The 27,753-nt window shown below is 41.4% G+C and overlaps 1 protein-coding gene across 1 annotated transcript in view; it reads left to right on the top strand.

The window, feature by feature from the left end:
• The first annotated feature begins 5,730 nt into the window (after nt 1-5,730).
• inpp4b (inositol polyphosphate-4-phosphatase type II B) overlaps nt 5,731-27,753 on the top strand; it is a 413,442-nt gene continuing 391,419 nt past the window's right edge. Inside the window, exon 1 of the mRNA XM_078210873.1 lies at nt 5,731-5,874. The gene's annotated coding sequence lies outside the window, so the exon portion shown is untranslated. The remainder of the gene's footprint in view (nt 5,875-27,753) is intronic.

The raw sequence follows: 27,753 nt of genomic DNA, 5'->3' as shown, positions 1-27,753 counted from the left end.
AAGTATACATTTTAAAGGGAACACTGATCAGGATTTTTCAGCCCTGCTGTGGCGCGATCTACAGGGATGCGGTGGCCCAGCCAAATGCCCATTGATGTTCCGCGGGACAGTCTGATCCAGGTGGCGGACAGAGCTGAAAAACCCCACCCATTATTTATGGGCAGCCGTTTAGCGGCACTCTGTGGTACATTTTCTTAGAAATCTTAGAAACCTTACAGCACAGAAAGAGGCCATTCGGCCCATCGAGTCTGCACCGACCACAATCCCACCCAGGCCCTACCCCCATATCCCTACATATTTACCCACTAATCCCTCTAACCTACGCATCCCAGGACACTAAGGGCAATTTTAGTAAGGCCAATCAACCTAACCCGCACATCTTTGGACTGTGGGAGGAAACCGGAGCACCCGGAGGAAACCCACGCAGACACAAGGAGAATGTGCAAACTCCACACACAGTGACCCAAGCCGGGAATCGAACCCAGGTCCCTGGAGCTGTGAAGCAGCAGTGCTAACCACTGTGCTACCGTGCCGCCCATCATTTTGAATTGCTGCATGGCCCATCACCACTGCAGCTGAGTGGAAACATTGTCCTGCTGATCTTTGATAACTGGACTGGGATCTAATGTTCACCAAACAGATCAGATAGGGCCTTTGTTTGTCATCACACTGGGAAAGACAGCAGTTCCAACAGTGCAGCACTCCCTCTGTTTCACTTTCTGTTCAACCTTCTGAGGTAGACCTTGAATGAAGGATTCAGCTGAATGTGAGCTGAGATTAAATAAATTGGTCTGGAGTTTGCAGTCGCTGGCAAAATAGTTTGCTGTTGGCTGCAAAGTAATTGGGCAATCTCACTGGTGAGAACTTCATGATGTGGAGATGCTGGCGTTGGACTGGGCTAAGCACAGGTTAAAGTCCAACAGGTTTATTGGGCAGCACAAGCTTTCGGAGCACTGCCCCTTCATCAGGTGAATGGGAATTGTGTTCACAAACAGGGTATATATAGCCACAAACTCAATTTACAAGATAATGGTTGGAATGCGAGTCTTTACAGGTAATCAAGTCTTAAAGGTACAGACAATGTGAGTGGAGAGAGGGCCAAGCACAAGTTAAAGAAGTGTGTATTGTCTCCAGCCAGGACAGTTAGTGAGATTTTGCAAGCCCGGGCAAATCGTGGGGGTTACAGATAGTGTGAAATGAACCCAAGATCCTGGTTGAGGCTGTCCTCATGTGTGCGGAACTTGGCTATCAGTTTCTGCTCGGCCTCAACCGGGATCTTGGGTTCATGTCACACTATCTGTAACCCCCACAACTTGCCTGGGCTTGCAAAATCTCACTAACTGTCCTGGCTGGAGACAATACACACTTCTTTAACTTGTGCTTGGCCCTCTCTCCATTCACAATGTCTGTACCTTTAAGACTTGATTACCTGTAAAGACTCGCACTCCAACCATTATCTTGTAAATTGAGTTTGTGTCTATACATGCTCTGTTTGTGAACACAATTCCCACTCATCTGATGAAGGGGCAGTGCTCCGAAAGCTTGTGCTGCCAAATAAACCTGTTGGACTTTAACCTGGTGTTGTGAGACTTCTTAGAGAACTTCATGTCCAGTGCCATGCAGTGGTACTATAATTGATTGCAATGTTCTTCACTGGGCAGTCATAACATGGAGCAATTGGGATGACTTAGGCTGTCCTAACAACCAATCGCATTACAAGAGTTTCACAGATAAAACAGAAAACACTGAAGCAATAAAACAAAATTTGTTTAATTTTTATATATGAACCAAGTTAAAGATTGAGTAATAGATATGGGTGAAGGTAAAGTATTCTGAGAAAAAGTTTTTAAAAAAAGATTATTTTAAAAATTAGCTAAGAGAAATCTTCTAATTAATCATTTAATAGCACTCCACAAACATAAAAGCATTCTTTCAGGGCAAGTTCATTTAACTTTATTATTCACATTGCTATTTAAAGGCAACTTTCACCTGATTGAACTAAGTTGGACTTCTTCCAGAGTTTTTAGCAGTGATGTGGGAGCAGCAGAGTCGAAGTTCTCGCTGTTTTTGTGGTTGCTAACTCTGGGGGGAAGGGCTTGTCCACAGTGCAGCTTGTGTCAGAGCCCTGAGTGCCAGACTGTCACTTCAGGGTTTCTGTGCATAGCCAACATCCTGAAGATTTGGCCAGGTCCAGAGGGATAACGACCGTGAACATTGGCAGTTCATCATCGATGCAACTGCCGAAAAATCTGGACTAATAATATTTATTTCAACAAATGTCAGACTAGTTCGATTTGCCAGAGTGATGGGACATTTGTGATAGATGCCAAAGTAGTTTATGAAGCCAGCCTTGCTCCTCCTCTGCTGCTCCTCACTACTGGCCATGATGGTGCTGCTCACTCAGGGTCAAGCGCTGCTGGGTGAAGTTAAATATTTTGGATTAAGGCCAACTTTCTGACCTGGTCCCTCCATGCTGACGCTGTAGTTAGAAAGTCCACCAATGCCTCTACTTTCTCAGAGCAAATTCAGCATGTCCACTACGATTCTCACCAAATTTACAGACGCACCATGGAAAACATCATTTCCGGATGTATCACAGATTGGTATAGCTCCTGCTCTGGCCAAGACTGCAAGAAAATACAAAGAGTTGTGAATGTAACCCAGTCCATCACATAAACCAGTCTCCCATCCATTGACTTTGTCTACACTTCCTGCTGCCTTGGAAAAGCAGCCAGCATAATCAAGGACCCCACACATCCCAGGCATACTCTCTTCCACCTTCTTCCATTGGGAAAAAGATACAAAAGTCTGAGAACACTTACCGACCGACTCGAGAACGTCTTTTTCCCTGTTGTCATCAGACTTTTGAATGGATCGAACGTATTAAGCTGATCTTTCTCTTCACCCTATCTGCAACTGCAACGCTGTATTTTACACCCTATCCTTTCCTTCTCCTCTATGTACTTTATGTTTTGTCTGTATAGCATGCAAGAAACAATACTTTTCACAGTATCCCAATATATGTGACAATAATAACTCAAATCAAGCGTCGGATTCAAGAGTACACAACTTGCGATGGGTAACTTCTTAACAAAAATGAAGTACTTTTATCCTAAATTCAGTTTGATGTTGCTAAATATTAAAGAACTTCTGGTTTCCTTGGAACCTCATTCTAGCAGAAGCAAATAATGAGTATGTTTATTTCCTCACAAATGAAACCATAATTTTTAATTCCAATAAAAAACAAGGAACTTGAATACACTTCTTCTCAGAAAAATGTGTCTCTTCCTTAAAGTTTAAAGGGTTAATAAAATTTACAACAAATAACTTCTTTTTATTAAAAAAGTATGATGTTTCATAATTGCCCTTAAAATATATTTGTATTTGTGATCTGTATTATTGCTAGACTATTAGTCCAGAAACTCAGCTTATGTTCTGGGGACCCGGGTTCGAATCCTGCGACGGCAGGTGGTGGAATTTGAATTCAATTTTTCAAATCTGGAATTAAGAATCTGCTGATGACCATGAAACTATTTCTGATTGTTTGAGAAACCCATCTGGTTCACTAATGTCCCTGATGGAAGGAAATCTGCTGTCCTTACCTGGTCTGGCCGACATGTGACTCCAGAGCCATAGCAATGTAGTTGACTCTCAACTGCCCTCTGAAATGGTCTAACAAGTCACTCAGTTGTATCACTGCCACCTTTTCCCAGCAACTAGGGATGGGCAATAAATGCTGGCCAGCCAGCGACACCCATGTCCCACGAATTAATTAAAAAAGTAAATCTTGGATCAAAATTAGCTCCTACCGTGGCAGTTTGATGATTTTACTTCAATTTATTTTAAAATATGGAGTTAAAAAGCTGTTGATCGTGAAGCTTTGGATTGTAATCTGAAACCCCAAGTGGTTCACTGATGGTATTTAGAGAAATCCTGTTGAGTCTTTATAGGACTCCACTTCATGAACCCCAGTCAAACAGTTGACTCTTGAATGGCCTCTGTAGTGGTCTAGTAAGCCTGTCAGTTGTAAAACATGAGAATAACATGTTCAAGACTGAGGCCATCACCATCATCTTCTCTGGCAATAAATGCACCCATAACTTGAGAATGACTTTTCTTTAGGAGCAATGGATGCATTTTCTATACGGACAAACCTGCCACAAAACCCAGAACAATATAGGAGATGTCTTTCAAATGAAGTGCAACGTGCAATGGAACCAGGCAATTATAGTTGCTGTTGTGATATTGTGTGCATGCCATTATAATATAAAAGTGCTCAGCAGAGTAAGGGTTAATGGTGGACTGGAAAATAGCACTACCCACAGTATGATGTATGGAGTCACATGGTAATAGACTCAGAGAAAGGAAGCCTACCTGCATTGAGTATCAGGACCATGCGGGACAGTAAACCGGGGATCTGTAGATAGTTAAAGACTAACATGCAAACAGATGAACAAGTAGCAGGAATAGGCCATTTGACCATGTAAGCCCGCTCTGCCATTTAATAAGATCATGGCTGATCTGATAGTAACCCAAATCTGCATCCTGCCTTTCCCACCTAACAATAACTGACTTGTGTATAAACATACAAGTCTCAAGATCTCATCATTGAGACATGTAAAGAACCTACATTACTGCAGTTACAATAATAAAAATAGTTTAATTTATCATGAAGTTCCATCCTTTAAGAGTAAATTACACCCTTGTTATTGACCAGTAAACTATGGTGAAGAAGATGGTAATAATAACATTCAGAATATAGAGGGGGAGAGGAAGAGAAATGCTGGAAGAATGCTACTGTGATAACATCATTATTGATGAAATGTTAGTGATACCAACCTAAAGAAATTTTGCTAAATGCCTGTAATTTTTTAAAATATTGCCACATAGATTTTAATAAAGTTATTGTATATTATAGTAATGTTTCTGCTTTGAAAATGTGCCTTTCCCCAGATATCACATTTCACTGATGTGTGTTGATTACTGTGCAATGTTATTTTAACAGTGCTCCTGGAGAATTCTGTTTAAAGTACACTGAAGCACAAATTTCATTTCCTGAACTACATTCCTTCTGGCAAATGCATTAAGTAGATTGATCTGCACCAGCTTGTAGCCAGCCGAGTCGGTTTTCCAAAATGTTTCCTGTCTCATTAACTTGCTTTTAAATTGGTGAAGCTCTTGTTTCTGTGAATCATTTAAACAAAATACACTATGCACACAGTCCTTTGAGACTTGTGAATGGTTTTATTCTACAGTTTGCTAATGACAAGTTGTATAAGCATTCCTGTATGTGTAATAGCACGGAGTGAAAGGGAGTGTCAGAAAGACAAACAGGGTTTCTGTATTCAGTTTTGTTAAAATATTGTTTTATAGTTGCTACTTAAAATTATAGTGGATGGTTTGACATAACAGATGGTGGATGTGTTATTTCCTGATAAAACAGATAGTGAATTAACACATTGATACACTATATGTGTGTGTGCGTGCGCGCAGATCAGACAACTGAAGAACATTTGGCAGTAAGATATTGGCAGGAAATCAAATAAAGGATGGTATAGTTTATGGAAAGTCTCCAAACAAGCTTTGACATGTGACTTCCTTCAATGAGCTTTGCTTCCAAGGACTTCCTTTAGTTGGAGAGTTCCTCTGTACAGCAGTGTGCTCTGCTGGGGCTAAATCTAGTCTGTCCTGTGGTGAGGTTTTTTTTTCCTTTTAGAAAACCAAGCTTACAATTCTTTTCTGCATTTTGTACCAGCCTGCAAGGAACTGGTGGCTACAGCTCGTGATCGGAAACCAAATTCTTTTGTGCAGATCACTATCATAAATCCTGCACAACAGAGCCTGACCAGATACTCTAATACTGAAACAGTGGAGGTAAGTGCATTATTACTGCTCTTGCATGTGCTTAGCTTCAGTTGCCTTCTAGAGTATCTAGAGTGCCTTATGCCTGTCTTTAAACATTTCTGAAGTTCTGTTTGTGAAAAGAACAACAGCGTTGCCACTCCAGAAAAGGGGAGCAAAGCTGTAGTCAGGAGCTGGAACCTAACCTTTTAGTAATAAACTGTTCTAAACTTTGTGTAAAGAAGGCTTGATTTAAGCTCCCAACACACTATATTAGCTCAGTTCTGATGCAGCTGTGATTTATGTGTCTGGGAGCTTTGGCTGACTACCTTTTAATAGCTGATTTCGCGTTTTTTACCTAATCACTGAGGATAGCCATTGATTCAGTAAAAAGGTTATGGAAATACTTTACATTTTGACCTAAAAGTGGGAAGATTGTGGCGTGCCAATTTTGATACTGGCTGGCATTTATTTCACTGAAAAGGTACAGCTGACAGCAGGCGCTTAATACTCCTGTCATCGGCAACAATCTTTAATGTGAATGACACAGCCTCCTGGCACCTGATGTAGGTAGAGGCCCACGTTTCATGTGGGATTTACGTGCTGCTGTCTGAAGCAGTTTCTCCTGGATCTGTCTATTAAATGCACAGGGCCGGTTCTGGGAATCCACTTGCATGAATCAAGATGTACTAATGTGTGATGATGCATTGATCATTGGGCTTACTCATGTGTGTATCGTGCTTCACAGCCTCACTATGTCTCAGTATTCTTCAGTTTGCACATATATAGGGGCATTCATAGCTGTAAAATAGTCTCCAATCACTTGACTACAAAAGCAGTGATAGCAGATTTCAAAACAGGCCCCCTGTTTGCTTATTGCTTTCACCAGATTCGAAGGATAAAGCTAAGAGGCATTTTTTTATGCTTCCTCATAAAATGCAAATAGTAGAATGATGCATGCAATTTCTCCAAAGTTTTAAATGGCATTCAGAGCAGAATTATTATTATTGATTACCCTTAATAGAACAGCTTCTAGCTGTGCAACTGAAGGAAATTCTTAAAAGACTATTTTATTTTTAAAGTGTGAAAAATATTTTCCCGGAACTAAAAAATGACGACTGCTCCAATAAGTCGTGGAGAAAATGACAGGTGCTGAAGATGCTCTTTCTGATCATTGAGCTCCCTGTGGACTGCAGATCCAGCTGCTGCAAGCTAAACCTTTGGTCACTTTGACACTGCGACTTCTTATTTCAAAGCACTTGCTGTTCTCTTTGGTTCCAGCATTTCACTGGAAGGAGTCAGTTTTGATTTTACTGCTTTCAGTGGATGATTGAAATGAGGCAGAATAGTTTCCTTTGACAAAGGCGAATTCTGCTCAATGAGGCTAGTGATCTTCACTTCTGCTTTTTCCGGATTCCTGTGATAGGAAAGGTTGTACTTTCTGCAGGAACCAGTGGAGGAAATGCAGTTATAGATCAAAAGGTTGATGTTACTTGGTAGGAACTGGAGTGTTTACAGAAATTCACAGACTGCTGCATAAATCTGTACAAATTGTATCATTAATGGATATGAATGATATTCAGGCTCTTCATTTAAGTGGTTTTAAAATAAGTACGGCATGCAACAAATTTAGCCTTTTTTTTCTAATCATCCTTCATTTTTCTCCCCTCTGCTCCTGGATGTGCTGAATCATGCCTGAGGTGGAGTCCTGTGTACGATGACATCCTTCCAGAAGAGAGTTCAATTAATCATTCTTTATTGCGATCCCGGTGACAACAGGCTTATTGATCACGGGCTGCCCTTTCCTCATCCTGCAATAAGTTGTTAAATAAGAAAGAGAAGAAAGACTTGCATTTATGCAGCACCTTTTTGAGTCCAAGGAGGTCCCAAAACACATTGAAGTATAATTGCTGTTGTAATGTAGGAAACACAGCAGCCAATTTGTGCAAAACAAGACCCCACAAATAGTTAAGTGGCCATGATAAGTGGTTGATTTACAATACTTTTACTGGCATCATTGGTTAGATCAGCAAATACCAAATAGATTTAATTGGTGACTTTCCTAGTCTGCATGGCTTAGTTCTACAGCGGCCATCGGAACTATTAGGGGAGCTTTCACAAAATTAAAGATTTTGAAATTGCTTAACTTTTTCCTTTGGCTTTAAATGAAATTGTTCACTTTACTTTGGATTTATACAATTTTCCCACATTGTAAACCATATTAGTTTAGTAAAGAATCCAGTATGCTGAAGTGAGTGTGCTTCATTGTGTTGACAATGGAATTTTGTTAAAATGTCAGCCACCTTTGTTGTTCCAAAGATCTTGCATTCGCAATTTATTCTAAGCTTTGGAATAAACTTTTCTTGAAGCACATTAAAGCCACATCTAACAGTATATTCACTATTTAAATAACGGTCTCAGCATCAGAGATAAAGATACAGAGCACTCTTATCATGTTGATCAAACGTGGGGGAGGTGAACCTTACTCTGTATTTACATTACTGGGTAGCCTGCCATCGTTGACAGATTGGCAATGTGAATGAAGCAGCACTGCTGCCAATTGGGGCTGTGTGCAGTAACAAATCAGATTATTCGGATGGTGCCCAGGTGGCAGCGCTGTTTCTGATTATGTTGTTACACAAGGGGTGTTCTTCAGGAAATAGTTCTCTAATAAAAATGCTAGTCAGCCAACCATCTTCAACCCCACATTAAATTTCAGCTTATCTGAAACTCTGGCTCCATATCCCAATTTACACCAAGTCCTGTTGATCCCTCACTCTGATGCCCATTGATCCATGTTGTTTCCCACTCCAACAGCGTCCCGAGTTGAAAATTTTTATTCTTGCATTCAAATCCCTCCATGCCTTTGCTCCTCTATATCTTTGTGACTTCCTTCAGCTTCACAACCCTGTGACAACTCTGTATTCCTGCAACTCTGACCCCTTGTGTATCTCAACATTGGCAGTCATGCTTTAGTCTGCTTTTGGAATTCCCTCCTTAAATCTATCTGCACCTCTATCTCTTCCTTTAAGACACTCCTTAAAGTGTACCTCTTTGATAAAGCTTGTGGTAACCTATCCAATATGTCCTTATGCAACTTGATGTCAAATTTTGTTTGATAATGCATCTGTGCAGTGCCTTGAGATGCTCTGCTTCTTTAAAGGCACTAAGGTGTTTTCTTTTTATATTGCTGTGATAGGTCTGACTGTGTTGGAAATGGTTAATAATCCAGCAACTATCTTACTGGCAAACTGTAAAAGCCTTGCCCCATCATATTCTTTTTGGCAATATTCACCCTTGAATCATGCCCAAAGAGGATGCGCAAAAAAGCTGTGTGAATAATCTGAGCAGTTGTTTCTCATTGTCTACTGACATATTTCCAATTTCTCGTGTATCTAGACCTATTCAAGAATTATTTCAGTTAAGTAATCTATTAAAGACTGAAAAATGTGGCAGCATTCGTAAATATGGATACCCTCAAAATATAAACTAATACATTCCCATTGATAAGTTAATTTTGACTCATTTTGTGCCTCTTCCACTATGGTATCCTTGTCTTGTATTTTATTCTTCACTTGTGTTTTAAAAAGGTATAAGTTTTGTGCAAACTTATTCCCAGGGCTAGGTTACCTTAATGGCTGAACTGATTCACTATCATAGCTTCCAAGATTCAATTTCCGACCCTAGTTTTCTGACCTATTGCCATAGTTTTACTAAATTTTAAAAATGACAAATTTTGGACTATATTTATTTCAGAAAACAATAAACATTGTCTTTAATCACTTGGCTTTTTTAATCAAGGGGCAGCCAAAAATCTCATACTTGCTGTAAACACTAGCCCTTTTATCATCCCTTTTTTGACTGTTGAAGTAAAAAGCTGAAAACAGAAAACCTTTGTTGCAGCTGCTTGGCTAGCTTTGGAAAAATTAACAAAAAAAGACTGAGGGAGCAAAAGAGTGGAGTCTCAGAGCAGCAGGATAGGTTGTTCCTTTGATGATCTTACATGTTGTGCAGTGGAATGGTAAAACACATGTTCCCTGTGTGGCAGATACATGATCTAAGCTTTAGAAAAAGCCATGAAGTAGAGGCAAAGCGAGGAACAAATTGTGGCTTGTAGCAGCTGCTCATTAAGGTGGACTGTCATAAAGTCATGGAGGTTTACAGCATGGAAACAGGCCCTTCAGCCCAACTTGTCCATGCCACCCGTTTTTTTTAACCCACTAAGCCAGTCCTAATTGCCTGTGTTTGGCCCATATCCCTCTATATCCATCTTACCCATGTAACTGTCTAAATGCTTTTTAAAAGACAAAATTGTACCCGCCTCTACTACTATCTCTGGCAGCTTGTTCCAGACACTCACCACCCTGGGTGTGAAATAAATTGCCCCTCTGGACCCTTTTGTATCTCTCCCCTCTCATCTTGAACCTATGCCCTCTAGTTTTAGACTCCCCTATCTTTGGGAAAAGATATTGACTATCTGGCTTATCTATGCCCCTCATTATTTTATAGATCTCTATAAGATTACCCCTTCTATGCTCCAAAGAAGGGGTAATCTTATAGAGATCTATAAAATAATGAGGGGCATGTGAGATACTGTCAGGCTTCTTGTGTTGACAGATGCCTGATAGCAGATCATTGTGTCCACCTTAATGATTGGGGAACAACTGGGATGTCCAAGAGGAGGTGTGAAAAGTTACATTTACAATAGAAAAGGGGGATAAATATAGCCTTGGCTGCATCACTTTCATGGCCATTTTTTGAAACTTCAATTTGTGTCATCCAAAAATGAAATTACCTGTGGGTTTGTTAAAGATAATGTGTGTAAACAATTCAGCAGCACTCAATGAAGAATAGTGAGGTACAATTTAAATTGTACAAGAAAGGACTGATAAGTTATTTTGAATGATATCAAGTATGGTCATTACTGTGAGTTGGCTAGAAATTGTGTCCCGTGGCTTACTGTTGAATAGTCTGTTTGTGGCAGGTATTAATGACAGACTCAAGCTGAAATTAGAAAGATTAAATGCAACTGTGTTAATTAAGCTGTGAAGTATATAAAATGTGGATTGCAGACTGGCTTCACTTAAGTTCTTTTGAGAAGTTTTCCGTCAATTATTTTTCTGAAGTCAAATATAATACAATCTCCATGAACTAGAAAAAGCCTGCTTCTCTGGAATAGGAAAACACTTCATAGAGATGAGCGTGTTGAGTGCTGTATCTACTGAATTCTGATATCTCAGCAGGTTGGTTCCATTTGAATAACTTGATTGATGGCAACTTATCCAGGTGAAGAGGTAACTACTTGAAGCACGCGCCAAGCATGAACTATTTTCATATGTATCAATTATACCAACGTTTGGAAATGGCATGAGAGGAAACCAACTGTACTATTGTATGGCCCATACAGTCGCATGCAACTTAAGTATTTCATGTCTCTCTTTTGCGTGGCTCCTCCCTCCCCACATCCTATCAGCCATCTCTTAAATAGAACATAGAACAGTACAGCACAGGAACACCCCTTCGGCCCACGATGTTGTGCCGAACATGACGCCAAATTAAACGAATCCCTTCTGCCTGCCCTTGGTCCATATCCCTCTATTCCTTTCATGTGCTTATCTAAATGCCCCTTAAACGCCCCAATCATATCTGTCTGCACCACCACCCTGGCAACGCATTCCAGACATCTACCATTCTTTGTGTAAAAAACTTGAAACATCTCCTTTGAATTTCCCCGCATCTCACCTTAAGTTCCCCCTAGTATTAGACATTTCAACTCTGGGAAAAAGATTGACTGTCAACCCTATCTATGCCTCTCATAACTTTATAGACCTTTAATGAGGTCTCCTCTCAGCCTCCGCCGCTCCAGAGAAAAAAACCCCTAGTTTTGTCAAAAAAACCATAAAACAGCGTACCAATTTATTAAGAATGACTCAGTGAAATCCAACTGACCCCTGAAGATGATCATATAAAATGCAGTAGATCACAGAAACTGCATGCCACCTCTCCTGTTGCCCACCTGCCTTTCTTAAGTTGTTCTCTCAGCCACTGTTAGAAACTTGTTCAGATACATTTTGAATGTTTGCAACAAATCTGCCTTCATGAACAGTGTTGAATCAACAAGCGTGTCCTTTCTATTCCATAAAACAGTTCATTAAATTTTGAAAGAAAATAAGTTAATATATAGAGGTATTCATGTATGTATATGAAAATGAGCCCAGTGCAAAAAAAAGAGTGGAACACCATTTTCCCTGAAAATATTTAAATAAACTTTGCTGCAAAAAAGCATGAACACTGTGTCAGCCTATGGTTCCAAGATGACAATAAAGAGCACAAACTGTTTTTGACTTTACATTGGCTATCTCATTCAGAATAATTGGTGTTGAAAGTAGGAAATGACCTAATGGTTCATTTCCTTCTGAAATTTGGGTTGTGAAAAATTGTTGGCACAAAGGCTCTATTATACTGCTGGCGTTGCTGTCTTGCAAGGGATGCTTGAAGCTTGATGTTAAGTGACTGAAATTAATTCCCTTACCTTGATGAGGACAAAAATATACCTTTTGTAAAAAAAAATGTGACTGGTCTATGTGACCTTGTTAAATTTCACCGGTTTAAGCTGTAAAAAAAATTTGATTGTTAATTCCTCCTCCTCCAGGCACCTTACTCTAAGAGTGTGTTAATGACTGTGGATTTCCATTGGATTGATCCATGATTATGCTTGGCAAAGTATTGCAGTGGTTTGCCTGCTGCAGTATGGCTTATTTGGTAGCAAAAGCCACACAAGCTTTCGAGGCTCTAAGCCCCTGAGCCTCGAAAGCTTGTGTGGCTTTTGCTACCAAATAAACCTGTTGGACTTTAACCTGGTGTTGTTAAACTTCTTACTGTGTTTACCCCAGTCCAACGCCGGCATCTCCGCAGTATGGCTGACCAGGAATCTCGTCCACTCTTTACTGCCTGCCATCAGTCATATTGGAAGCATTTACAGGTTGTCAACCTATTTGGCCACGTTATGCATGTACCCTCCATGGCCATCAAGTCCTGGAGTGGGAGCGTCTGGAGTTTTCGACCCAGAGGTAGGGAGGCTGCCCACTACACCACAATACCTCCCTGATGGTTAATTACATGGTTCTACTCTATTAGTGTCATCAACTTGAAGGTATTAGCTCTTCCATTCAAAAAAAACATTTTCCAGTAACATGGTGTTAATTTGATTTTAACTGTATTCATGAGGCTCCTGCCTGCTCTGGGTGGGAACCTGATCAGTGCCCACAGGATGAGCCAGGAGAATTGCAATGGGCTCGACACCCACCATGCTTCCCGTTTTTGCCCCAATTCATCAGGCCAGTGCCAAACCCATTTGCAGCTTGTGGGAGTAGACATTCGCCCTCGGTGCTTGTTCTTTTCAGGTTAGTTTATCATTCTGGTTTTAAAAACAGGTAAATTTAGAATGAGAACAGTCATATTTATAATGTTGGCTGCATTCACTATCTTGGATTTTTTTCATACTCTTATATGATGGAAAATCCTTTGAAGTCATCTCTCTGACTGACAGGAGATTCAGTTTCAGTGAGGGGATTCCCTTGTTTTCACTCAGAAGCCATTGATGTAAGCAGACTCCGTTCACTCGGAGGCTTCTCTGCCTCTCTCTCTCTGCCTCTCTCTCTTTCTGCCTCGCTCTCTCTGCGTCTCTCTCTCTCTCTCTGCCTCTCTCTGCCTCTCTTTCTCTGCCTCTCTCTCTCTTTGCCTCCCTCTCTCTTTGCCTCTCTCTCTCTCTGCCTCTCTCTCTGCCTCTCTCTCTCTCTCTTTCTCTGCCTCTCTCTTTCTCTGCCTCTCTCTTTCTCTGCCTCTCTCTTTCTCTGCCTCTCTCTCTGCCTCTCTCTCTCTCTGCCTCTCTCTCTCTGCCTCTCTCTCTCTCTGCCTCTCTCTCTTTCTCTGCTTCTCTCTCTCTCTGCCTCCCTCTCTCTCTGCCTCTCTCTCTCTGCCTCTCTCTCTGCCTCTCTCTCTCTCTGCCTCTCTCTCTCTGCCTCTCTCTCTCTCTCTGCCCCTCTCTCTCTGCCTCTCTCTCTCTCTGCCTCTCTCTCTCTCTCTGCCTCTCTCTCTCTCTGCCTCTCTCTCTCTCTTTCTCTGCCTCTCTCTTTCTCTGCCTCTCTCTTTCTCTGCCTCTCTCTTTCTCTGCCTCTCTCTCTCTTTCTCTGCCTCTCTCTCTCTCTCTCTCTCTCTGCCTCTCTCTCTCTGCCACTCTCTGCCTCTCTCTCTTTCTCTGCCTCTCTCTCTCTCTGCCTCTCTCTCTCTCTACAAAAGGACGTAAAAGAAAAACAGTAAAATGTGAGCATCATAAAATTACCAATGATGCAATATACTTAAGGTGGTAAAGTATTGGAATCTAATAACAAAAGTGCTATAATGTAATTAAAATGGGGCCTGATGCAAATATGTGGTATGAGGGTGGCACAGTGGTTAGCACTGCTGCCTCACAGCGCCAGGGACCCGGGTTCAATTCCAACCTTGGGTTCACTGTGTGGAGTTTGCACATTCTCCCTATGTCTGTGTGGGTTTCCTCCGGGTGCTCCGGTTTCCTCTCTCAGCCCAAAGATGTGCAGGTTTGGTTGATTGGCCATGCTAAATTGTCCCTTAGTGTCAGGGGGATTGGCAGGCTAAATGGGCGGGGTTCAGAAGTGTGGGCCTGATGGGATTGTTGTCAGTGCAGGATCGATGGGCTGAATGGTCTCTTTCTGCACTGTAGGATTCTATGATTCTATGACCGTGTAATCAGAAATATCTTTTTTTCTTGAAATTATCTACTGCTACATTTCTGTAGATAGATTAATGGTAACTAACAGCCCAGTGTTTAGATTTATTCTCTCTTATGTTTGCTTCTAGCAACATGACATATATAGAGAGAGACAAAAGATATATTAAAAAGTTCTCTCTAGTGTCATTTGTTCTTACAGTATTGAAGGTTTTCACATTGGAGCTTCAGACCAGTACTATGCAATTCATATGTAAGCACGGCTGGCTTCCAGCTATCACTTCTAGTGCTGTGTTCGCAGAAACATAGGAGTGAAGCGAGCAGGTCTGTACGTGAGCTGAAAAATTGAATACACTTCATGTGTTTGGGGTAGGTTTATGTAAATATTTTCAGAAACAAATACAAGGTGATCCTCCCAGCCCGCTGTGCTGCTCGAGTAGTGCAGTGGACCGGAAGACATCAGCGGCGGCTATTTCACGGGATTCCTGCTGGACGTCACGGCCTCCACACATCTCCCAGCTTAGGTTTTCTGACGATATCAGCTCCGCGTGCTGGAAATCGATGCGGAGCTGATTATCATGTGGAAATGTCATGGAAATTGACATTTATTGACATTTCCCGGCCATAGTGTTCAAATCAATTATGTGAGTTGGGCTTATTTTTATATGCATGTTCTTATGATCTTGTTAAGGATAAGTAATGTTTAGTTTAATATACAATGTTTGAAACCTGAGTTACCCATGAAGAGAATCAAGCCACAAGCTTCCACAGGTTTAAACGAATAAAACAAACTTTACTATACAAAGTCAGAAAAGTAAAACACTCTATATATCCATCTTATACTGTACTACATTCAGAATTAACATGAGGTAAATACAAATTAACAGGCAAACTGTGGTCAGAAAAACCACACTGCACATTAAATGGCAGATGCAACCAAGCCACATCCCATGGATACCTCAGTAATCCACACAGACATCAGCGACCACTGTGAGTCACAAAATCTCACTAAAACTTTCTCCCTCAGGAGGGATTTCAACTCTTCACTTTAAAATATATAGCCTCTGAGTTCCCTCAATTGCCACTCTGACTTGGACTGTTTCAATGACTGTTTCTTACAAATGCATTCCATGGGATTTACAAAGATACATTCCCACTTCTAAGTACTGGCATAATTTCAACTCTTTGGCTGGCTTCGCTAAGCTGGCACTGACCCTGGCATTCTCTGAATTCCAGTCTCCCATCTGTACCATTATATAAATAGCTCCCAGGACTACTTCTGAGTCCTAATGTTCTCCAGCATAGAACTAGTCACCTTTCACTACTTTCTCGGTTCCCCAAGACTCCTCTTGAACCCTAATTGCACTGAATGGCTCCCAGTGTTTCTTCGTGAGCTGGGAATCATACAAGGTCCAAATGGCAACCACCCCCACTCTCCCCACAAATACTTAGATACATTGAAACCAGAGAATCAGCCTAAGCTCCACTCATCTCCATGCTAATGTAGCCTTCCAGGATTCACTTTTAAATTAATTTAATTTAAACCCCCAAAACTAAACAACTCTCTGGACTGCACTCTTTGCAGTAGTATAGAGACCACGGATGGTATTTTACGACCTTGCTATGGCGAGGCTTGTAAAATCCCGCCCAAGGCCAACGGAGAATTCTGCCCAATGCGGAACCGGAGCAGGCGTGCTGGTAAAATTCCGGCCCATGTCTCCAGGTCTCCAGCTAAGTAAGTCTACCTGCTGTTTTGGGATCTTAGCTTTCTAACTGTTAACCCCTTAAGTAAACATGGCCTCAATCTTTTAAAGTGTAGTAGACCCTAAGCTGCTTTAACTGCATTTATCTCATTTTCTACAATTAAAGTTTAATACTTGCTTACTTGGCAGTACAGAACTTGAGTATTGCTGAAAAATGAGACAAGATGTTGAAGCTTTTCATCATGCGCTTATCAGCCTCATATATAATTCCATAGTTGGACAACACTTGCTCAACAATCCTGATTGTGCTAAGAATTACACTGACAACCAATTTAAAATTATCAGGTATCCTTGCAGTATGGCTCACTTAAGCATGTTAGAAGCTACGTATATTCACAGACAGGTCCCCGTCATTTGCACATAGAAAGAGCATGTCCACACATTAAACCTTTTTTCCAACAAAGTAAAAGCTTGGAGGATAACCATTCCTTGGTTCTTCTGCATGGCAATGCCCTGACCAATCAGAGTTGAACGGCCCAGTTTGAATTTGATCAAGATCTTGGTAGTTACCTGTTCCCTGGTGCATTCTCCATGGCAACACCTCAGCCAATCAGAGTTCTCTTACCAACCAATTAGCATCCTCTTCTCATGCAGTATGAATTGTTGCTCCCTTTAGATTTGTTATTTTTCTAAATCTGTCCTGATGAGTGTAAGATGAAAAGCTTCAATAACAAATCATTGTATACAACAATATTAAAGTTTAATCTTCCCAGAACTAAGCATCGCCTCTGAAATATTAACATGAACCATGAATTAGATATTTGCAAGAATATATATACTTGGATGCAGCAACTTATTTTCCTCCCAAATTTAATGAACTGGTCTGCAGTGCTCAAATTCCCATTTTCCCTTACTAATGAGATGAATTTTATAGTCAACAGCTAACTACCACGCTTATATTTATCTATTTATATTTTGATTAAGAGCTTACTTAATGGCTAGACGTAGATCCTCTGCAGAGTATTTTTCATCCAGGGGGATCAGTTTCCTAAATATAAAAATTGTATTTTGGAAATTGAGGGGGTGGATGTTTGGTGTGGCTAGATCAATCTTTTTCCTGGATCTTTTCCCCAGTTAGTGCAGTTTATGTCTTTCTGATTGGCCACTTCAGCTGCTCTGGAGAACTCTCTCATAAAATATGCAAGAACTTCATTTGTGTGTATTTTAAAACCTATTATAATGCCCTGGCATGATTTCCCACCTGTTTATGACAGCATTCCGCTGTGCCTTCTGTTCACCCATTAGAAGTGGAGTAAAAGGGATGTTCTTTGTTATAATTGCACGCTCAAGTGCTTGCTTTGTATTTTAATTCAATCTATTTCCAGTGCCTGTTTGACTGATCTTTTTGTTTTTCCACAATATCTTAAATAATTTTTTTGTACCTTTGTTATGAGAATATATACTGGATATTCATTTGTGAAAAAACATCGGCAAATATCGTCTTCAGAATCACTGGAAGGCTGATCGCCCTTGAAACATTGAAGAGAGTTCAGCAGATGGGGAGGACAGAAGCAAAGGAAGGATTAAAAGGGGCTTTTCTACTGAAAAGCAACAATTTTGCCACATTGATGTAGTCCCAGAAGTGGTAGCTGTGTAGGCAGCAGGTTCCTGCTTCCTGTTTTTAGGCAGTGTGACATCCAGTGCTGACATTTCGAACTTAGTCACTGCATTCTCTGAGATTTGTGTAGCTGTAATGGGACTTTCTGATGTAGATGAGAGAGAATTGCCATGCTGAGTGATGTTGTTTTAATCCGTATCGTTGTCATTGCTGGGCTTCCAAACCTACAGTCACAAAAAAAGGAAAAAAAAATCCACCACCAACAACTGGTATTTCATTTCAAAAGCAGTAAAACGTTCCAAGAGGCTGTGTAGTTGTGTTATCGAGCAAAATCTGACACCAAGCTACACGAGATATTAGCTGAGGCAACCAAAAGATTGGTCATTTAGGTATATTTTAAAGGGTGTCTTAAAGAAGGATAGAGGAACAGAGAGCTTAAGGAAGGAATTCAAAAGCTCTAGGGCCTTAACAGCTGAAGGAGAAAAAGATAGGAAGCCGGGCCGGAGTGCATTGGGATAGTCAATTCTAGAGCTAACAAAAGTGTGCGTGAGGGTTTGAGCAGCAGAAACACTAAGGCAGGGAGGGATTAGACAATGAGATGAAAATCGCTGGGCTTAGTGATGATAAGGATGTGTGACCAGAAGCTCATCCAGGCCAAATCCAACACCAAAGTTTCAAACCATCTGGTTCAGCTTCAGAAAATTGCCTGGGATAGGCAACAGAGTTTGTGACGTAGGCTAAAGGTATTGGATTTGATAGTGTTTTATATGGTTTGGCTATTCTTCAGATGAATGGCTAAAACAAGTTGCCCACTCTATATGTTCTTGGACATTCCCTTGGACTCAAGGAAGTGGAATCGAAGGATCACACTGGGGGAGCAGCCAGGGTGAGAGAGAGAGTTATTGTTTTAATGGGCATTGGTGAAGAGGTGTCGATGTGGCTAAGCAGATTGATTGTCGTGGTGAATGGACAGGTTGAGATTTTGAAAGTGGAGTTGTGACTGAATTGGCCGAGAGATTTTCCAGGAGGCAGATTAACACAAAGCAAAAGAAAAATGCTGCAGATGCTGGAAATGTGAAATAAAAACAGAAAATGCTGAAAACACTCAGCAGGTCAAGCAGCATCTATGGAGAGAGAAATGGGGTTAATGTTTCAGGTTGATAACATTTCATCAATCGCTGGGAAAAGTTAGAAGGTTAGCCATGCTAGTGTACCAGCTTCAGGAAATATATTTTCCACCATATCCCTTCTGCTTTCCTTCTATCCTCCCCTTCTAAAACCCATGACGTTTCTAACTTTTCCCAGTTTTGATGAAAGGGCATCGATGTGAAAGCTTAACTCTGTTTTTCTCACCAAGGATGCTGCCTGACCTTGAGATTTTGCAGCCTTTTCTGTTTTTATTCCTAATTTCCAGCATCCAAAATCTTTTGTATATTTGAACAAACATTGTATTTATTGCAAGGCATTGTGTGAATGGATGTGATTTTATGTCTGCCTGTGTATCAGAGCTGGCTCAATGTGGGCTGCTGCTACCACCACCCTCTGAACCTCAGCACTCGCACCCTCGTACTCAGCAGCAGAGAAGGTGGTCCCTATTGGTGGGGACCAAATGTGATTCCCACCGGGGAGAACCTCGATCGGTGAGGTGGTGAAGGGTAAGTGAGCCCGGACGATAGCATCCAGGACTCATTAATGGCAGAAAATATCCCCCCTTCCCCAAGATATATCATTCATAAGCCATTTTCTTTTTGCAGAAAATGCAAAACAGACTGACCTTCCTTGTACCCTTTCACAGCAGCAACTCCACTTCACCAAACAAATGGTGAAGGATGTTCAGTGACTTGTCAACAAATCCTATTTTCTGCTTCAGTCATTGTTTTACCATCTGTTGATTTTTGTCCCACGTGATTGTGGAAAAGTCAGACTATAGTTACCAACCCCATAGGTTTTCTGTGGAAAGGCTGCCCTCATTATCAGTCCCTACATTGATATTGTACCTGTTAATTCTCAGATACTTTTGACCAGTTTGCCTACTCCAAGGTTTTACCCCGGTGCCCTTATTTGGAAGATTGACAAAGGACAAACACAAGTAAAGGTTCAATAGGTTTATTAATCACACTATTAACCATTAAATTACCCACATAAAACAAGAAGATACCCCAGATTCAAGTATACTACCTGCACAGATGGTTTGGTTAATCTGCAGGCTCGATTCTCTGAGTCCCTCTGGTCCGTCGTTGCAAAGGTGAGTCTCGATGGCAGCTTCTTCCTTCCTTCCTTCCCTGGTCAGTCTTTTTTTTATATATCCCATTCAATCCAATCAAAGTCCAATTCAAGTGAGACATTCCCGATCCAAGCTGACAAGACAGGCCTCTCACTTCCTGTCTTGGGCTTGATCTACATGATCCAAGCTGATTGGAGTAGACATTGCACCTCCTCCAAGGCTTGATCTCATTTGCATCTTAGCCAAAAGGCTGAGATGCCGCTTTTAAAAATTGCTTCAAATGAAGCCACAATGTAATCTTATGACTCCAACCAAGTACAGCATGTCGATACTACACTTGATCTTAGCCAAAAGGCCTGGTCAGTCTTCCGGATGATCAAGGTCACTTCCCTCGTCGAGTCTTCGCTGCTGGTGTGTCTGAAATGTGTACCTTTATCCCCTTGCCTGCCTGCCTTTCCAGAAACTTCTCTGGTTTCCAGCCAATGAGGTCTCAGGAGGGGGGGGAGGTCCCAATACCCAGTGGCTTCTCAGCACCTTGTCCTGGCTGCTGGCATATTCTCTTGATGTCTGCCTGACAGGACACTGAGGCCCACCCCCAGGTGTCCATCCCCATGTTGTTGCTTACATGTAACCTGTTGCCAGATAAGGTAATTGCAGGAACTCTAGGTAACAGAAAGTCTGGCCCAATCTGGGCTTCTAACAATAGGCCGGTGCATTTCAATGGGGTGCGATGATCTTCTGCTGGGTCTCAGAGTGCAACGATCTTTGATGGTGATTGATGGGCCAAGGCCCGGATATGTTTGTGTATTTGTACAATTGGCCTGCCTGAGGTTTGACTGTGTTTGATTTTAATATGCCCAATTCTTTAATTTAGGATGTCCAATTTAATCAGCCTTAAAACTAGGCCCTGATTGTATTACCACAATTACCATCTCGGTAGAAAACGTTAACTTTTAAAAAGAAATTTGAATTGCCAATTATTAACTGACAACAAGAATGACTGACTGAACTCTCTATATCTCATTAGCATTTATACTTTAAACCAACATTCTGAACAGAACACTCCCTGTTCTACTTTTAATTTCAACCGAGAATCCCTTTTATGTTACAGTTTTGTGAGTGGTCATTCAATTGGCCTAGAAAGTATGTCACAGCTCCCAGGAATTCACTTAGATTCTCCTTAGTTTCAGTATTGCCTTGATTCTTCTTCCTGCATCCAGCCAGGCAAGTCCTCCAGCCTTACTTCAGCACCTCACAAATTTTTGATTTTGCCAGCCTGAGCATTGCCTTCACTCACATCCTTGCACAGTGATTCCAAATCAAAACCACTCCTGGTTCCTGAGGGCTTCTCAGCACCTTGTCCTGGCTGCTGGCATATTCTCTCTCTGTGCTTATTTCAGGTTGCTTTGTACACAAACAACCACCCCAGACCGCTGGATTCAGGGGAGCTAGATCCAAAAAAAATCTTCCTACCCCCACAGCCCATCTGCATGGCAATGTGACACACATATGGCCTGTTTCCAGATAGAAATGCAAATTAAGTTGCCTCCAAACTTTCTCTGCTCTGGGGAAATTATATGAATAATTTAAATCCTCTCACGGGCAAACCCATTTTCTGAAGAGAGAATTAACAAAGCTTCCATTGTTTAATTTTCAATACCTCGCCCCATGGCTTCACTAACATGCCCTCTCCTTGATCTGTAATGACCCCAGGCATCTCTGCCAGCCCCTCCGAGCAGATCTTAAAATTGCAATTTCCAAACTAAAAATAGCCTTATAATATGCATTTGTAACCTTGCAAGCAGACTTGTTGCCTTTAAGGGGATGATGTAACTGTTAGCCTTCCCTATATATCCCACTAGCAAGTGCGCAGTGTAAGACCCAATGTTCAGCGGGAGATTGCTCTGAATATTAAAGGAGATTGACCTTTAAAAAAGGAATTATCTGTTTTCAGATGTGGGAACATAGTGAATCTCCGACAATGTCTTAATTTACCCTACAACCTTGAAGCCACAGAAACCCAGAAGGTCCCAGGCTCAATCCCTAAACTCTGTTGGATTAATTAGTCCCAGCTGAGAGAGTGGTAGGGCAGTATAGTTGGCTGCACATCCCAAAAAGGAAACACGGATCATTTGGGTAATTAGCTAAATCTGTTGGAAATCTGTGTTTATGGCCTCCCAGACAGGGCAAAGTTGAATTTGGCTGTGATGAGCAGCTAGCTGAACATCCTGCCAAAATTCAGGGTCCAAGTTCACACTGAAGCAATGGATATTTAGGTAAAGTGCTGGATTACCATACTGCTCCTTGGAACTCTACCGGGCAAGGAGTTAATATCTCCAGGAAAGGAAAAATAAGTTAAATTGATGATGCATTACAAAATAATAGAAGAATTTGTGCGAGCACTTTAAAAGTGAGAAATCAAATGGAAATGTAATCTTCACACCTGCTAGAGAATAAAATCAAAGGAAATACTGGGCTGCTAATGTAGCTGAGATATTCCTTTACATGCGGAGAGAGGAATCTATCCTTCCAATTTTCCATCTGAGATTACTTTGTGCCAAAAGCAAATTTCAGTTGCTATGACATTGTGCATCTTGCTGCATGGAATTGGGCTGAAGCAGCTCATCAAGAATAGGAACTAAATCTGCTCGAGATCCCGTGTAAAATCTTTTTACCTTTTTGCTACTCCAGCTGCAAGTTCAAAGAGATGTCAACTTATGAAATATAACTCTGTTTGGAGTGCTGACATTTAAGTTGTTTTGTGTTAACATCACTGGATTAGTTTTGCACACCGTTGTGCTAAATTGTGTACAATAAAGATTATAATTCAATTTTCCTGTCAATCCAAACCTGCTGTAAGTAAACTCTTAAAGTCCTACCAGAAGGAATTTGTCACCAGTATCCCCTTCCAAGTTCTGGCCTGAACTGAGTACAATCTCTCAGAACCGACACCACATGGTTTTATGTGTGGCTAGTGTGGGGAGGGATCAAATCACACATCAGTTGAGCATTTTCCTTCTTGAAAACAAATTGAAAATTTATATTTGGTTATACTGAACGAAACAATACTACATTGTAGGAGGCTCTTTGTACCATCGGGTCTGTGACAAGTTTTTATTGGAACAATCCAAACAAGTTTCACTGCTTCCTTTGCTTCCAATGGTTATCCACTTTTGCTTAAAACCATGAAACCGTCTATCTCTGTAATCCTTGTGTCAACGCATTCTCTGCTCTAATAACTCTTGAATAAATACATTTCTTCTAACCTTGTTCCTCAATAATTAAGTGACTTTATTAAATTGAGGGCTCCTCTGTCACTGAGTGGAACTTTGTGCCCTCCTCCCCCCATGGTGAGTCTGATGGCGGGGGTGGAGGGAGGCATTTAATTCCTGCCTCCACCCTGGTTAAGTCCATGATCGAAAGGAATGTCTTATCTGCCCCACCACCAGTTGTGGAGCTTGAGTGAGTAATTAATCCTATTTAGGGGCTTTGTCCTGTTGCTGCTGCTGGGAGGTATTAACCCAGCCATGTGCAGGTGATTCACCATGCAGGGAACATGACAAGCAAACACTGACATGATTGCTTGTGGTCTCCCCGAGGGTGGTCCCTCGCTCAAAGGTACTCGATGCCCAATCAAGGGACCCAACATTGGAAAGGGGAGGGGCACAGAGAACTACCCATTGCCCCGGCTGCCGATCCCCCACCCCGTCACCCCCGCAACTTCCAATTCCCCCCTTCCTGCCATCACTCCCCTTTCCATAACTATAGGGATGAATTTTCAGAGACTGGGCCAGTCGTATTTAAAAAAAAGGCCACAGCAATATTCCGCTCTGGGTGGCCTTAACTAGCAGGGAGTGAAATTTCCGCCCCTCCATGGAAGTCCAACCTCAAGAGCTGCTGGCCAATTAGCTCATGCAGTTCCAGCAATGCCACAAAGAAGGGTAGGGAAGTAAGTTGTGAAAATGACAAAAGGAGTCTGCAAAGGGGCATAGGTTCAGTAAGTGGGAAAAATTTGGCAGATGGAATATAATGTGTGAACATGTCTGCTTTGGCAGGGAGACTAGAAAAGCAGCATATTATTTAAATGGAGAGAGATTGCAGACCTCTGAGGCACAAGAATGAGGAAAAGTGAGTATGTTGGTTTAAAAGTGATTAAGAAGGCAAATGGAATGTTGTTGTTTATTATAAGAGGAATGGAATATAAAAGTAGGGATGTTTTGCTACCGTTGTACAGTGTTGGTGAGGTGGTATCTGGAGTATGGCGTACAGTTTTGGTTCCCTTATTAAAGAAGGGATATAAATGCATTAGAGGCAGTTCTGTGAAGCTTCACTCAACTAGTTTTGCGTCGTATCTGGCACAAAGGAAGATAGTTATGGTGTTTGGAGATCAATCATCTCAGTTCCTGGACATCACTGCAGGAGTTCCTCAGGGTAGTGTTGTAGGGCCAGCCGTCTTCAGCTGCTTCATCAATGACCTTCCCTCCATTATGTCAGAAGTAGGGATGTTTGCTGATGACTGAGCAATGTTCAGCACCATTCACATCTCCTCGGATACTGAAGCAGTCCATGTCCAAGACCTGGACAACATTGAGGTTTAGGCTAATAAGTGACAAGAAAGATTTGCGTCACACAAGTGCCAGTCAATGACCATTTCCAACAAGAGAGAATCCAACCATCTCCCCTTGACATTCAACGGTATCACCATCACGGAATCCTGAGTATCAACATCCTGGGTACTTACCATTGACCAGAAACTGGACTGGACTAGCCATATAAATACTGTGGCTACAAGAGTAGGTAAGAGGTTGGGAAATCTGCAGCAGAGATCTTGCCTCCTGACTCCCCAAAGCCTGTCCACCATATACAAGGTATAAGGCAGGAGTGTGATAGAATACTCTCCATTATCTGGATGAGTGCAGCTCCAACAACACACAAGAAGCTCGACACCATCTAGGACAAAGTAACCTGCTTGATTAGCAACTCATCCATCACCTTCGTCATCCACTTCCTCCACCACTGACGCATTGTGGCAGGAGTGTGTACAATGCATCACATACACTGCACCAAATTATCAAGCGTTTTGCTGCAACACCTTCCAAACCAATGATTTCTACCACCAAGAAGAACAAGGGCAGCAGACATATGGAAATACCAACACTGGAAGTTTCCCTCTAAGCCATACACCATCCTGACTTGGAAATATTCACTATTCCTTCACTGTTGCTGGGTTACAATCCTGGGACTCTCTTCCTAACAGCGCTTTGGGTCCCCTTCAGTGGTTCAAGAAGGCAGCTTACCACCCCCACCTTCTCGAGGGCAGTTAGGGATGGACAATAAATGCTGACCTAGATAGTGATCCCATATTCCATGAAAGAATAAAATATAAGAGTTCCAGTATCTCCATTACCCTCTGATAATTATATTTTCTCATCTCTTGTATTTTAACGGTCAATTTACATTCTCTGCCTTTAATGTTCTTTCCATAATGGAGCACACAGCACTCCAACTGGGCCAACCAACACCTTGTACAAATTTATCGTCACCTCACTGATGTTACTTAATGTGTAATTTACCTCAAGCACAACTGTTGTCCACAATCTAAGTGCTATCTTAGCTTGATTTGGTGCTGTCAGAGAGATCATTACGAATAACAGTTTACAATTTATTGATAAGCCATTTCAGGATATGTGTGAGAAGTGGGATATTGATTACACTCTTACTCCTCGTTACCCTAGATCTAATAGCCAAGCTCAATAAATGATTAGGGCAAACCCCAAATTCTCAAATTTAGACAGACCAAGCAAGATCTACACATTGTAATGTTACAGCTGAGAGTGATACCTTTAAGTGCAACTATTCCTTCACCAGCAAAGCCATTATTTGGCAGATTAGTGTGTACCAATTTATCTACTGTAACCCATTTTACTCTCTCAGAAATGAGCGAGCACCTTTTAAAACTACAAAAAAGATTACCATAATCTGCGTGACTTTCCTCCAAGTACTCCGGTTTCCTCCAAAGATGTGCGGGTTAGGTTGATTGGCCATGCTAAATCGACCTGTGTCAGGAGATTAGCAGGGTAAATATGTGGGGTTAAGGGAATAGGGCTTGGGTGGGATTGTGGTTGGTGCAGACTCGATGAGCCGAATGGCCTCCTTCTGCACTGTAGGGATTCTATGATAATAAAAATACATGATAAATGCATGATAAAAATACAGGTACAAAATTGCCAAGTTTGCATTTCTGGCAACAGGTTCACATCCAAGATCACACAGAAGGTACATGGCAACCGGCAGAGGTGACAAGGATTTGTCCAGTCCAAAGTCTTATGCAGTCATTACACACAATGATTTAGCTGAGGACAAATCAGATCCATCTCAGCTCCCCAGCCCCTGCACCCAACCCCTATTGCATAGAAAACTAAATCTCAAATGCAACTGAGAACAACATCCAAGATTGGCAATGCCACATTGTGAGCAATTAAAGAAACCTTCAGACAAGGTTACCATTACAAGATCTGAACATACATGTAGCTTACCTTTATGCTTTGGAGACTCATAAATTCGCCAATCCTCTACATTTATGTAATGTAACTAAAAATGAACATGTATTATAAATAGCTGTATCTCTTTGAAAATGGGTCAATATCTTTAAAAAGAAAGAGGATGCTATAATATGCCTGTAAGGAATAGCAGCATGACATCACTAGAAAGGAAGTTGACATGCAATCCAGTCTTAATTTCACTTCTGGTTTTGAACAGTGCACAGACATACAATTCTGTTGCTGATATCTTCAAGCTTTCTACCTATGTATAGCTGTTGTTATGTGCTTGGTCTGAATAAATAAATCCACAAAGTGTTTACACAATCTCTTACGAATGACTGGTGCCTTTATATTATTGTAGAAACATGAAAGATGGAACAAAAGCATACCAAAAACTACAAAATACACTAAGAAAGAGATAAATGAAGGACAACAAATACACAAGGAGAAAGCAGCAGAAAGAAAAACCAGTGGCAACTCGTAGAGAAATATAGATTTAGAGAAGCTTTGATATGAGGATGACAGATATAACCGAGACAAAGGGCGGAATTCTCCGACCTCCTAGTCGCGTGTTTCTCGGCGGCAGGAGGTGGTCCGCTGTTCACTGCCAGTGGGATTCTCTGGTTTTGCTGCCAACAGGACCGGAGAATCCCGCTGGTGTGAACAGCTGAGAATTACCCTCCCCCTCCCAAAGTATATGCTTCAACCTAACATGAGCAATATCATAGCCAGCTCAGATATTAAAATGTTATTTCTTCATTAATATTCCAAAAACAGATCTAACCACACTGCAATTGCTTTCCTTCCCTGCCAACTTAACAGCTGTATCAACCTCTTTCCCACCCTAACCATTTTACTGTGTGCAGTACCACAAGGGAGTCATGAGATTTTATTTTGCTTTCATGAAGATAAATTGGCAGAATAGAGCCATGCTAATTTTCTGCAGCAAATTTTCTGAACTTATATCTGAGCCAAGCGAGTGTGCGATACTCCACTGGACAGATGATTTTTGACCAGTTGCTTTATCTCGTTAATGGAACCTGGAGGGTAGCTTTCTTCCCACTTGACTGTCTCTAAAT

Source organism: Mustelus asterias, chromosome 1 (assembly GCF_964213995.1).
Source record: "Mustelus asterias chromosome 1, sMusAst1.hap1.1, whole genome shotgun sequence".
In the NCBI taxonomy this organism is placed as follows: domain Eukaryota; kingdom Metazoa; phylum Chordata; class Chondrichthyes; order Carcharhiniformes; family Triakidae; genus Mustelus; species Mustelus asterias.
Note: the sequence above shows the minus strand (reverse complement) of the source record. Positions and strands in the feature narration are given on the sequence as shown.